The following is a 14,771-nucleotide window of genomic DNA, read 5'->3' on the forward strand; positions in this document are numbered from 1 at the left end:
TTCTTACTGTAATTACAATTAGTTGTCAATAACTTACCTTATTGCAAATACTGCTAAGTAGGTTTACTAAGTGATAGTATGACAAGTAACTTTAGAAAAATAGAGTTTTATTAAATTATAAAATATTTATGAATAAAATACTACTTAACTATAGTAGTTACTAACCTACTGTAACATCATCACAGTGTAACAGTAAGGAGCGTGAGCCCTGACATTAGTCATGACTTATTCCTTAAAATGGAAATGATAATAAAAGTAGCACTTGGAACAATATCTGGCACAACAGAAGGGCTTAATAATGTTTTACTATTGACAGCCTTTTATATAGCTGTAAAAGAATAATCAATTTAATTAAGATATTGAATTATCATTTACCTAGGAACATGGGCTAACTGGTTCTGCTTATAAGAAAACTACTTTTAATAGTTGCTTAACCAAAGTAATGGGCTTAGCCTATTATTCCATAGAAATCTTTTAACCTTTCAAAGATTTTGTATCTTAGACTTCCATGGCCATAGCCCAACCCCTTACTGCTTTGATATTTTGAAAGCCCTTTTTCCTCAAGCTTTCTCTCTCCCACAAAACTTGTCACCTTGTTAAAGCTAAAACATTTCTTTTTGCTTTGCAAGCCAAATCTAGAAAGTAGTTTATGGGCTCCAGCTGTAAAACTCTTTTTGAGTCTTTGAACTTTTCTACAAATTTCTCTTTCAACTTTTTTCTCATACTGTGACATGAATTCTTTAGAATCAGATGAATTCAGGTCTAAAAGTCTCAGTTTCACCATCACATGTAAATCATATGACCTTGGATAAAATATTTAACTTCTAGGGATGGACTTACTATCTGTAAAATGGGGATAATAATAATTCTCACTTATTACTGACAAAGAAATGTGTTAAAGTATACATAAAATGTAATATATTGCCTAGCATATTCTAAGAGCTTGAAGAATATTATCTGTTGTTTTCATTGTTTATATTTTATGTTCCTATTGCATAATTTAAAAACAACTCCAGAGTAGAATTGTCTTCCTTTTCTGTATTTCAAATAAAACAAGAACCAAACACCCTTACAGCATGTCAGCAATTTCAAGCAATAAATCTTTTCTTAGAGAATTTCCTAATTTTTTTGTCCATTTCCTTTTAGTTCTTATTGCTCCCTTTAAGAAGCCAGCACAGTTATCTGTTATCTAGATTTCTAATCCATCATAGGTTTACAAAAAGATGGAAAAATTCCATTCTCATTCAAAACTTACCATTTATAATATAATGGTAAGATAATATTTAAATAGATAATATTTAGGTAGATAATATTTAGGCAAAATATTTGGTTTCACATAATGATTTTGGTTTTCACAATTTCTTCACTTAATACCTAAAATATTCACTACAATAATAGCTTTATTTGAAAATTAATTTATAACTTTACAATTGATTTTAATTATCTTTTCTAATTTATGATTCTTTTCTTTGACAGCAAATATAAGATTCAAGAATTTAACTTATATGCATTTCATGCAAAAAATAATAACATTAAATACCAATTTGAGCCCATCTTTTTTATTATAAATACATTTATATGTTGTCTTTTATTTTTTCCTGTATATAGTTTAGTTGATAGAATAGTAGAACATAAAATAGTGTAGTTATTATCATTCATTCAAGAGCCATTAATTGGATGCTCACTGCATACACAATAATGTTCTCCAGGTATCTGCTTCTGATCATCTCTACACTTATTAGGATATACTTCATTTTCAGTTAGCCAGGGATTGAGAACCCATAATATTCCTATAATAGTTTATAATCAGCCTCAAGTCAAGTTCTTCTTTGGGCATATCTAAACCTCTCATAAATTGTAAGACCTTTCAAGGTGGTGTGGAATTTTCTGAAAATGGAAATAAATGTTGTTCAGAAGTTGAGCAATTAATGTGGTTGCAATGAGTGAGGAGTGAGGTGCATCTTGGAGACAATGTACTTAATTTGTACCAAGAATGACAAGTGGGATTTAATGAAAGAAAAAAGTGGAAGGAAGCCATGTTTTCTTTTCTTTATTTTTTTCAAGGCAAAGAGTAAAATATTACTGTACATTTGTGGGACTCTGAGGAATCTGTTTACACCAGAGGTTCTACATACTGAAATAGTATCAAATAAGGTTGGATTGAAAAGGAAGCCTAATTATATGTAAGTTTGAAAGTAAAGAGGAAAACTTGAACTTTGCTACTAATGAGTAATTAATGAAGACTTTTGAAAATAGCTTAGGGTTTTAAAAGCTGAAGTTTAGTTGAAGGAAAGTATTTTGAATCTTTCCTAACATTGTATACTGCCTCCAATATGTTGAAAGAGTAATTTTACAGCTATTACTCAGAAAGTATTAATTTTTGTTATCAAAACTACAAAATGAAATAATTTAGGAAATGTCCATACCCAATATTTTATGTGGATTGAGAGACTACAGGTGGTAGCTAAAGCAAAAGTAGATTCCAAAAATGGCCATTAAGTTTATTCCATGTGAGATAAGCTTATTCCAATGATAAAATTTTATATTTGTAAATCAAGAATTATTGACAGGATGTCCATGTCTATATATTTAAATATGCACATATATATGACTGTCAGATTGGTGCTTACCTGCATTTATAATCCTATGATGAGTAGACTTATGAATGAAATACTGCATATATTTGGGGGTTATTATGTAAACTACACATGATGGTAGCAAGCAATTACATGATTACAATGTACAAATCACTTCTACAGGCCATTAAGAAAATAAAAAGATGATTTGTATGTGTCTAACACATAGTAGGCACCTACATTAAGAGAATGTAGATAAATATGTAAACCATTGTTGCTCCACTCCTGTATCATATATTTATATCTCTTTATTTTTCAATGGATATTGTATTTTATAAAACAAGGAAAATCATTTCCATTGTCTTTCTATAGATTTCTCGCCAAAATATGTGTCTGAGATTTAGACTAATAAATTATTGAAGATATTCAAGTAAGATGGTTGTATATTATAAATAGCGCTCTGATGAAATTCAGTCATGATAATGGGAATTTGAAGGGCTTGGTCTCTATCAAGGAGGAAAATTTCTCTCAGAAGCCCCTAAACAAGCTTCCTTTCAGATTACTAGCAACAATGTCATATTAATTTGGGTGGATTGTTTTTTTCTTCTCCACTCCTAGAGTATATGTTCCAGAAGGCAGGGAATTTAATGAAGCATTCTAGGCACCTAGAAAAACTTCCTGGTGTATGGTAGGCCCTTTAATGTATATTGCATGGGTGCATGGATGGATAGACAAATGAATGTGGTCATCTTTTATGTGTCTAAGAGCTTTGGAAGAGAGTATCTGATGTTTTCTTGCTCCAGAGGTAGAGGCAGACTGTATGGATGAGGAAGTTAGAAAATTGGTAAACTTTCTGTAGTATGTACCATTGTTTCTATAAAAGTACTTGACCTGTCCAAAATCATAGTATTTGTAAGCATCAGTGAGTATATTCTATCAATTTGTTAAGGATTTATTCTGAGTTTTACAAATAACTTGATCATGAGATGCAAGTTTCTATAGATTCGGGTTACATGAAGCCAATTCTTTCATTTTTCTAATTCAAAAACATTTTTGGCTGAGCATGATGGCACATGTTTCAATTGCAGCAGCTCATGAGGCTGAGACAGGAGGATCATGGGTTCAAAGTCAGTCTCAGCAACAGCAAGGCACTAAGCAACTCAGTAAGACCCTGTCTCTAAATGAAATATAAAATATGGCTAGGGATGTGTCTCAGTGGTTGAGTGCCCTGAATTTAATCCCTGGTACCAAAAAAAAAAAAAAAACCAAAATGGAGTGCTCCTTGGAGATTCTATACACTATATAAGGGAAGAGGTACTGAGCCAGACCAGTGTATTCCCAGGCTTAATGAAGTTTTTGATCCATATAAATGGATGCTGTCATTGTGTGGGTCAAGTCAAGAAGTAGATATCATATCACAGGTTAAATAAAACAAATTGAGCATAAAAATTATTAACTCTGCTAAAGGAACAGCAATAAGACTGTGAAGTTTTACCTTAATATTGAGGGAGATCACCCAAAGAAGGACACACTTGGAAGAGTTTTATACCTCATTGGAGAAAGTATGATTCTGCCAGCAGATAGCAAAGAAATTCTCTGATTTGGCCATAGCAAGGCTGGTCTGAAATTATGAGGTAAATGGTGGGTAACCCTCCAAAGTACCGGAGAGGGAGCAGGGACCAGCAATCGGTATTGTAGGCATGCCATGAGAGTTCACCCTGGTTATGGCAGAGGCTGCAGCAAGACTTGGTTTCCCTGCAGAAAGGATGGCACACACGTTATTGCTAAGCTGAAGTTACAAGGTTACAGAGGGATCCTGTTCTGGGCCTGTAGCTCAGGCAGACTGCATCATAAACCCACAGGACTAACCTGTCCCAACTTATGCCAGAAATTGCAAAACACCCTCCTCCTATATGCTTCCATATTCCTATCCTTAGCAGGCTTAATATGTTCTCACTTTAAGAGAGAAATGATTAAAGGAATTCCTTTATCATAAATTATAGAAATAAGGGTGCATTTGTTGCCAAAAAGCAATAAATCGATAATGAATATATATGCATACATTAAATTACTACTTTCTGAATACAATAACTTATATATGTTTATTAAAAGTGTGTGTATGAAGGAAATCTTTATAAAGAGTAAACTGGAATCCCTTCAAAAGAGATTCACAACTTGGATCAAATTAAGTCCTGGTGTTCACAGTATTTTAAGCTAGAAAATATACTTCAGTAAAATTGAAGAAAAGTTTAAGAATGCCTGAAATTTTCAAGAAGCTATCATTCCATTACCCTTTTTTACTTTCTTATAAGTTTTGTATACTATTTCCAGCCTATGAAACCATGTCACGAGCTTGAGAAAACAATTAGCTAAGAAATGGCTAGTAAACTATAGCTCTACCCAAACTGGAATTATGAGGTTCACAGAGGTAAAGGATGATTAATTTACCAATTGCATTTTTAAACAGGATGATAGTGCAGTATTGGTAAGACTGTAGCCAATCTAATTTTTAGATCTTGCTGCACTCTTCACCAGTTTATTTGTGATCTTGGGTAAATCACTTGCAAATCTTATGTAAATTTGGAAGATAAAAGCAGCCTAACATAGTAGAAAGAAATTTGAAGTAAACCAGACAATAATTTGAATTCCATTGTCACATATATAATCTTAGAGGTTTGATTTTCCATTAAAAAGAATATTATAGTGAGAAATATATGAGTAAATAGACAGACAGAGACACACACACACACACACACACACACACACACTCACACACTTTGAACTCATGTGGGAAGGCAGGGAGTAAACCAACAAATATAAAGAAGATATAAGAGTCCATATAGCTTTCAAACTCTATAATTCTATAACTGGAACAATAAAACCTTATACATGATAATTTCCCAAAGAGTAGCTGAAGCTATTATTTCTGATGTTTTACCTTATGAAAATCATACTTGTAACAAACTTTTCTCCATGCCAAAATACTTCTAAATGACCCTGATTTCAAACATTGTTTAAATTGTCTTTAATTGCTTCAGGTAAGTGCAATCAACCTACATGGGAAAAAATAAAATCCTTCTTTAAACGTTTTCCAAGTAAAGATCAAAAAATTCTATCATCTGTGAGAAATGACACCATTTTTTTTCACAAAATCAAGTTGAATTTTTTAAAAAATGGAATTGATTCTAAAAATGAACACACCTACAGAAGTAATATGATTTAATTCTACTGTGAATATTTAGTACTTGATAAGTTAATATCCCAAAACATTTTAAAAGAGAAAGAAAATGACTCATAGGATGGCATTTCAAAATGATCTCTAGCTTAATATTTAGATCTAAACATTTTAGAAAGATGTTGTTTACAAATTGAAAGTTAAAGAATATTAAAGAGGAAATTAGGTAAGACATATGTAGGAGGTAATTAGGTTATAAAGAAAATAGTTACTAAGTCTAGGAGGTTTTATACAAATGTAGAATATTGTAATAAGAAAAACAAAGAACTATAATGCTAGACAACTGTCCTAGAAATTTTAGGTTTTCAATTTATGTGATTGTATAAAAAGTGGCCTTCATTTTAAACCTGATTAATTCTTATACAGAATATTAATTAGAGTCTTGTGATCTCTTCTGGAGGAAACTATATACCTTGAAAAGAACTCTAGTATATTAATGAGCCAAATCTGAAAGTTCATGAAAGAATTTTCTTTTTGAAGATGAAGTTAATAATAACTATAATTCTACCCTAAACAAATTGTGCCATGAATTCAACAAAAAATTTGTTGAGCACCTCACATATTAACACTATTCTGTTGTACATATATTATCAAATTCAACTAAATATTTAAATTCTGAAATTTTTAAAAATATAGATACCCTGTACCTTATAATCATACTTACTATTGTAAACATTGCAATCTTTAAGTGATGTTTAAATTTATTTACCAAAGTTAAAAAAAATTATTGTAATGGTATTTCAAAAAGATAAGCAATATCATTCATGTAAATTAGCTTGGGTTTCTCTCTGAAAGCAATAATAATAAACTCCACCTAATGCAAAGATATGTTCATTACTTGCAATGTTAATTTTAAGGTTGAAATTGTGATCACCAATTGTCTCTTTCCACTTTTACTTTAAAAAAACTTGACTGGATGAGACAGTTGTGTATTTTCCAAGGTTCCCCCACCTAATCTCAACCATTATTTCACTGTGGGCCTGACTCTTAGGACTTATTTTAACAAGTCACATTCTAATTAACAATAGTACTATCAATAAGGATATTCTAAAATAGACATCCACATGTGGGCCATACAGTACTCAAGTATGAACCCTGATATTTTATTATAGCTCTGGTAACAGCCTAGAACTTTCATTAAAAATCATCTTAGGAGCCTGAGACACACAAAGATTATAGAGAGATTCATACTTGCTCTCCTTACCAACCAGAACCATTAACATTGTCATTGTCATCATGGTGTTTTCTTGTTAAAGGATGAGAAAATCACAATTATGTGACACTTTCCTATTATCAATATTCTTATTTGGACTATAATTCATACATTTACATAAAATTTTAGGCCCCCAAAATGTAGATAGAACATGTAAACACACACACACACACACACACACACACACACACAGACACACACACATACACAGAGAGAGAGAGAGAAACTGACTCTCAATGTGTGCCACATTGCCATTTATAACTATAATTTAATTTATCACTGACATTTCATTAGAGGGCTTACTTTCCTTTTTCCTCTTGTTGCTCTGCAAACTTACTGTCACTTGCTTCTAACAGACATCTCCTTTAAAATTCTCCATATTAAAGGCCCCAGGATCTCTAACTAGAATTTTGATTATTTTGGCAGTTCTGCTACTTCCTACCATTCCCTTATATTTCATAATTTACTTTTATAAATAAATGATCTCTGCATTGGATGTTTTCAACCTGATTTTCTGCCACATGAAGTGTTCAAAAAGTGAGTTTTAAGTTATATTTAATTATATCCCTGCTTCCATATGTTTAAAAATATATTAAAACTGTATTTTAAAAAGAACAAATTGATGGTTCAATTGTCTACTTTTTTAATATTTATTTTTTTTAGTTCTAGTTGGACACAATACCTTCATTTAATTATTTATTTATTTTTATGTGGTGCTGAGGATCGAACCCAGGGCCTCACACATGCTAGGGGAGTACTCTACTGCTGAGCCACAACCCTAGCCCCCAGTTGAATACTATTTAACTAGCATATCAGTTTTACTTATACCTGACCTTTATACATCTGGATAATTATATAATTCTGATGCTATTTTCTCGGATATTATTTTAAAGAAAATGATGCATATTAGTCCCTATTATTCTGTGTCTTTTCTTGCAAGGTTCAAAGACTTTATATTATTAAAGTATATATTTATGTAATAGATAGATGCAATACCACTCAAATATCATAGTATTCTTGGGCCAACTTTAAGACTTCTGCTAACATTACTTTACAAAGACCTTGCAGGGTAAATAGGAAGTCAATGAGATAAGTAATAGATATAAAAATATGAAAAACCTTTGGACAAAATAATTTTAAATTTAAAAAAAATCATATTGGAGCTATAAAATAGATAGATATAGGAAAAGTATTTCCTATTTTATTTTCTCATTTATGAAAATTAATAACTTTTATTCACTTTTATAGACCTTATTTCCAGATAATGGACAAGTCCTTCCATTCCAAGGCTGGCAAAAACAGATATTCATCTCACATTTGCTTTTCTAATGATTTACTTTATGGCACTTCTATATTAGAGGCATACTTTATTACTGAATATTAAATAAGATACTGATTTCTTAAAGATAAATCATACTCATGTAAAATCATGTTTTGATTGTGCTTAGTGTCCTTGATTTTGGACAAAAAATGTAACTTTGTTGCCTGAATTTCCTCATTTTTAAAATGAGGATGGTGATATGTATCTTGTAAAACTGTGATAGCAATGAAAGAGATCGTGACTATAAAGACGAGAGCCAGAGCCTGGGACAAAGTATACTCAGATCCCCTCTGTTCCTTCAATGTGACATTTTCAGTAAAGGTGTATGAGTGAATTGACAATGGCAGAGAATCAAAGAGCAAATAGATGTTGAGAAAATAGAACAATACCCAAAATGTTCTGTTAGCAGCTAGATTTAATAATAAAAATTGTAGATTTTTGTGGATACTCAGTACACAATAGATTCTTAAGTATGTATATTTTATTAATACTTTTAATTATTGGCACACTTTTGGTGATGCTGTTCTGCCTACAAAAACTCCTACTAAAACCATTATTTCTTTTTTACTGTAACAATTGTGAAATTTCACTGTAGGAGAAGTCAAAATTGACTTTACATTTTTCCATCAAAAAGATTCAAATTTCAGTCTCACTATACAAATTATATTTTCTCTAGATAAAAAACAAAGAAAAGATTAGATCTTATATATTACTGTGGCCAAGTTAAACTTTTGTTCCATACTTAATAAAATCTGAGGTTTTTATTCTTTTTTATTTTTTATCTGAAGTATTCAACATGAAAAACATATCAGTAAAAAAACTACAGCTACCTCTCATAGAATTATTGCAATTATAAGAATTATTATTATTGTATTTTGTTTCATAAGAGCTGGTCTTTGACAATGTAAAAATTTAAGCTTTAAGTCTTATTATTTTAAAAGTTTAAACCTTTTAGTCTGATCTTTTTGTTAATCTGAAATTATTAGGCAAGGACTTTAAAATACAGATTTTTGTTTAAGTCTTGATATTTTGTCCCTGAACTTTGGCCATTAATTAAACAAACATATTAATATTTTAACCTTAAAATACTCTAGTAACCAAAACTAGATAATGAAAATTAATTACTATCACATCAAGAGCACATTTACATGATTAGTGAATTCACATAATATTGATGAATTTTAAAAAGCTACTTCTTAGCAGAAGTACTTTAAAAAGCTACTTCTTAGACACACAATAAATAGTTGTTGATTTAATGTCCTTGAGCAAATTGATACTGTCCATTTCAAAATCTGAAACAGTTTAATGTAATAATCAACAATGATTCCAGGCATGGTTAAATGTAACAGTTGTTATTAACCACAAAATAATGTTTACAGATCTAAGACAGTAGCTAGTTTCAACAGAGATTGACATTATCCAGAGAAAGACAAATTTCATCTGTGTTTATGTGAGAGAACTAGTTGTATGTATGTCAGCTACATTTATTCTTTGTAAAGAAAAATTAACATTTTTGAGGACAGGATCCATGCATGCTCTATTGATAATAGATAAAAGCGTGATGTTTCTAACTGTAATATTTTAGTTCTCACCCTTTTCCTTCATGATAATTTTCTTTCTTAAATAAATTGGTTTCCACTGATGTTTTTCTTTTTTCAGTTATTGTTATTGTTGCTTTCAAACCAATTTCTTACACTAGTTAATGTGGTGCAAAAATAAATGGGTATGGTCAAATGTGAAATGCATTTGTCAAATGAATGAAACCGAAGTGCAATAATATAATAAATCCTCAGGCTAGTCATGTTTATTGTTGCCAAATGTCTCCCTGCTAAGAACTAATAAGCATGAAAAGGGATAATGAAAGTTTCCATGAAAAATTTTTGGGAAACCTATCCACAAGTCTTCACTATCTGGGAATGTGGAAATAAGTGTTTTATACTAGTTCCATATGAGGACTGTAAAGATGAAATTTAGAGAATAGAATCACATGGAAAGCAACTACAGTGTGTCAGTTACTAATATTATTTGGCTCACAGAATAACATTGACAAGAAAGCTCATTGGAAGTCAAGAATAGAGAAGTGCCTGCCACATAATACATGCTAAACAAATACATGATGAATGAATGTGTGAATCAAAGAAAAGATTTTAAATTAAAACTTTCAAAGACCTAAGTAATTTTGAAAATCTAATTTGGGTTTTAAATGTTTATATTCTAAAGTACAATAAACATTTGAGAATTTAAAATGCATATTTCTACTAAAAATTTACTTTGGCAAAATTAAGTAACATGGGAAAAGGAGGAGTGCAAGAGGATAATTAAAAGTTGAAACATAGTTTGGTATAAGAACCAGGTTCTTTCAAATGAATAAGCACATTGATCTAGGGTGAAAAATACTTCCATTTATTTGCATTATTTGTTCCATTGTTCCTCAGTTACAAATACTTATGGACACATTTTTATTAATTTACTGAAACTGAATAGAGTCCTAGAATGGACATTTTAAAAAGTAATTGAAGAGCTGGGCACAATGGTGCACACTTGTAAGCCCAGTGGCTCCAGAGGCAGAGGCCGGAGGATCATGAATTCAAAGCCAGCCTCAGCAAAAAGCAAGGCACTACTCAACTCAGTGAGACCCTGCCCCTAAATAAAATACAAAAAAGGTCTGGGGATGTGGCTCAGTGGTTGAGTGTCCCTGAGTTCAATCCCCAGTACCAAAAAAAAAAAAAAAAAAAATGATTGAAGAGTTTGGGGAGAACCTCTCCAAAAATGACAAGAGAAATGGGACTTTTAGAACCAACAGTGTCCAGTAAAAATGAGTGACAGGTAGCTTCTTATTAAATTCCACTCTTTGCTCAATGAATTGCATTTTGATTACCTCTTCAGCTTAGCAGTTTAAATACCATATGTATCTACTATATCAGTGAGAAATTAGAAAGCCACAATCATCAGAATTGTAAAGGAGAGTTATCAATAGAAAGAAGGGTTTTAGTTAACTTAAGGGCCACGCTAAGGGAAGGACAAACTAGCTCTGAAACAAATCACAAAATGTATTTAGATTTTTAAAACCAAAGACAGAGCACTCAAAGGGGAAAAAAAAAAGTCCTTAGGGGGAAAAAATGAAATCAACATTGAGAAATGTTAGTCTAAGAACCACGGAATTTATAGGAGCAAGATAATTCTTTTAGCACACACTTGACACCACGTTTTAGCCTACATAACTGCAAACGTAGCCACAAAGGGTCTTGAAGAACAAAAAATGACAATGTGTTAAAAATAATAATAATAATAACTGGGAAACTGTGTATATAATAAGGTGACCTCAAAGAATCTACATCAAATATACATGGTTGTTGCTGTGAAAGATCAAAACAGGCAAAATACTAGAGTAAAATCTATCAATCAAAATAAGAGTCCGAGCTCCACATGATAGCTTTTGTGCTCATTAGGAAATTATTTTTTCAAAATAAAAATACATTGTCTAAACAAATTGTGTTATACATATCAATTTTAAAAAAACTGAAAATAAAATTTAAAATAAATTTTTAAATGGAAGCAAAACACGTTGATTAGTAACACTAATAACCAATACTGTGGATATTTTGTGTCTATTAGGTGTACTAAACTAATTTTTCTTATTTATTTATCTCTTAAGTACTATGTAAGTAGAATAATTCTGTCATTGTTCCATTGGAATTTTGAGAAACAAAAATTTTATTAATATTTTTATAACTTAAAAGTTTCATTCACTGAAAAAGCTTAAAAATCTCAAGAACTAGCAAAATTATGCAGAAGAAATCTGAAGCTTACATTAAAAAAAAAACCCTAAGTGTTATTTACTTTAGTTTTATTCTCCATGTTAGATTTTAAATTATCTCCATGAAGGTCACTGAAAATGATGATTCTGATTAAAAGGTGAACATAGCTGTGGTCTTAAAAAGTGGCTGTTATTTAAAGGCTGTACTATCTACCTCAACACCAAACATGCCCAATGTAACTAATTCATTGCACTTAAATTGATGTAAACGCTTTGCTGCTAAAAATTTGTTCTGGTCACTTTCATTAAAATGTTGAATTTTTTGTCCATGCTTTACTTATGCTGTATCTGCTGTTAAGTAATACAATATGGGAAAGCCTTTGAAAAAGTTTCTGTATCCAGACCCATAGTGTTGGGTATATTGATGAAAATCCAATGACGTATTACCATACATCATGAGATTTCTATTTTGACCCATTTAACAGTTTTTTTATACATACCAGGAGAGTCATTCAAAGCATTTTACATATTAAATTACTTATCAAAACACAGCATATATAGACCTTGACATTTTTTAAAGAACCAAAAAAAGAAGTTTTTTTTTTTTAAAGAACCAGAACAAATCTTGAGCAGAACACAGATTATGTGGCAAAGAAGTGACTTCTTTAGAAAATAAAGCATTCTCTTCATAACATACTTTCAGCACATACGTAAGAGACTGATTGGTTGATTTCTATCATCACCTGCAAATATGCAGCAGACTGTTGAAAAAAACAAAATCTATAACGTTAATGTCGCAGAAAAGAGAAAAAAACTGTCAACGTTCCTTTAGTCATAATTTTTCTGTTCTAGGAGCCCATCAGTAAGTTTAATATCAATTTTTTGAAGCAAGAGTCTCTTGCAATTTTATTTTCATATAGGTAAGTAATTTTAGAATGATTATACATTGACTATATTAAATTGCTTTTTATTTTATTTTTTTTTTTTTGATTTCTGGTAATCATAGGACAAAGTAATGACTTTTCAATGAATGCCAATATGTGATTCCTTCACAGATGTGTTTTTTACTCCTCAATTTATTTTCTATAGCTCTAGTAATTTGAGAGTTTATATGATAACAAAAGAATCAGTAAATGCAATGACAGAATAAACTGCTCAAATTGTCCATTTACACAGCAAAACAATAAAACTCAAGCTTTTTAAAAAATTTTTTTTAGTCGTTGTTGGGCTGCAGTGCTGAGAATCAAACCCAATGCCTCACACATACTAGGCAAGTGTTCTACTACTGAGCCACAACCCCAGCTCCAAAACTCAAGCTTTTAATCACACCTAAAATATTGTCATAGCAAAAACACTATCTTCACTTAGTGTTTGTAATTTTAGAGATGAATTTCCTATAGAATTTTCATTCCACTGAAAATATACTTCAAAATTGCTGTGAAGCTGTTTTATAATATCACACAATGTTTTTCTGAACTATAATTATTATTTGTTAAACAAAAAAAGTTTTACAAACTGCCTTTTTAAGTATAGGGTTACAGTGTGAACAAATACAAGATTTGAAGATGTATCTGCAACTTCAAAATAATAAAGATGACAGAACAGTATTAAGGAAACAAATTGTACCAAATCGTAAACTTGTAGTCAGAAGAAAAATCCTTCAGAATGCCGAAACTGTTAAACATTAGGATATGCTTTAAAAAAAAAAAAAAAGAAAAAAAAAACCTATTTTAGTGCAATTCAATCTATTTCATTTAAAAATAATTATTTTAGAAATATATGAAATTATCTATAAATATTTCAATTCTTTGTACAGGAAGTGCTACTCTTTTTATATGTTACTCATTTTTGATGAAAAGCTTACATTAAGAGTAAAGTCCTTAAATAATACATTTTTATACTAAAACAGTTTCATCAAATATATTTTTAATCAATCATGAGCTATGCTATTAAATTAAATTTAAAGTACATACTTATTTCCACTTATTCCCTTGAATAATGCTTGCAAGGTTCTTGATTCACCTTTCTCTGTGGGAACAAAATATTTGTTAGTCACTTATGAAGATCTGCTTACTCTTTATTAATCTCTATTTTTACCTGAAATAAATATATCTAAATCAAAGAGTCCCAATAACTCTTTATTTTTCAGACACACTGCCTTCTCCCCCATCCTCAGCCCCAGCCTTCTGCTATGTACTGTGTTCTCATAAATATGTTCTTGTCATTCAGGAAATAGTTTATTCATCAAAGAATTTTAACTGCTAGGGTGAGATGAGGGTTTACCCTTACTGTTGTTGCTTTTTCAAAAGGACCAAAGTAGACATTCCATTTGGTTATTTGGGGGAAAAATTAAATTAGATCTTTCCAATACATAAATAGTAAGTAAAAGGAGGATAAGCTTTTAGGAAGCAATTCTTTAGTGTTTTTTAGACCACAAGTTTATCTACTAGGAAATTCTTTCTTTAGGCCCAGTAATATTACTGTTGTTTGAAAGAGTGCTTGAAGTTTTCCTGTTTCCCTCAATGTTGTATAGGGAGTAGCTTAAGGCAGGATAAATCTGGCCCACACATGGAATTTGACTTCAGTTGTCATTTCTCTTAGTTGTTCCTCTGTGCTGAGATTGCCTCCAGGAGAGACTGTTGTGAAGGTGTCTGGACTTCCCAGCTTTT

This window comes from Callospermophilus lateralis, chromosome 4 (genome assembly GCF_048772815.1).
Source record: "Callospermophilus lateralis isolate mCalLat2 chromosome 4, mCalLat2.hap1, whole genome shotgun sequence".
Taxonomy (NCBI): domain Eukaryota; kingdom Metazoa; phylum Chordata; class Mammalia; order Rodentia; family Sciuridae; genus Callospermophilus; species Callospermophilus lateralis.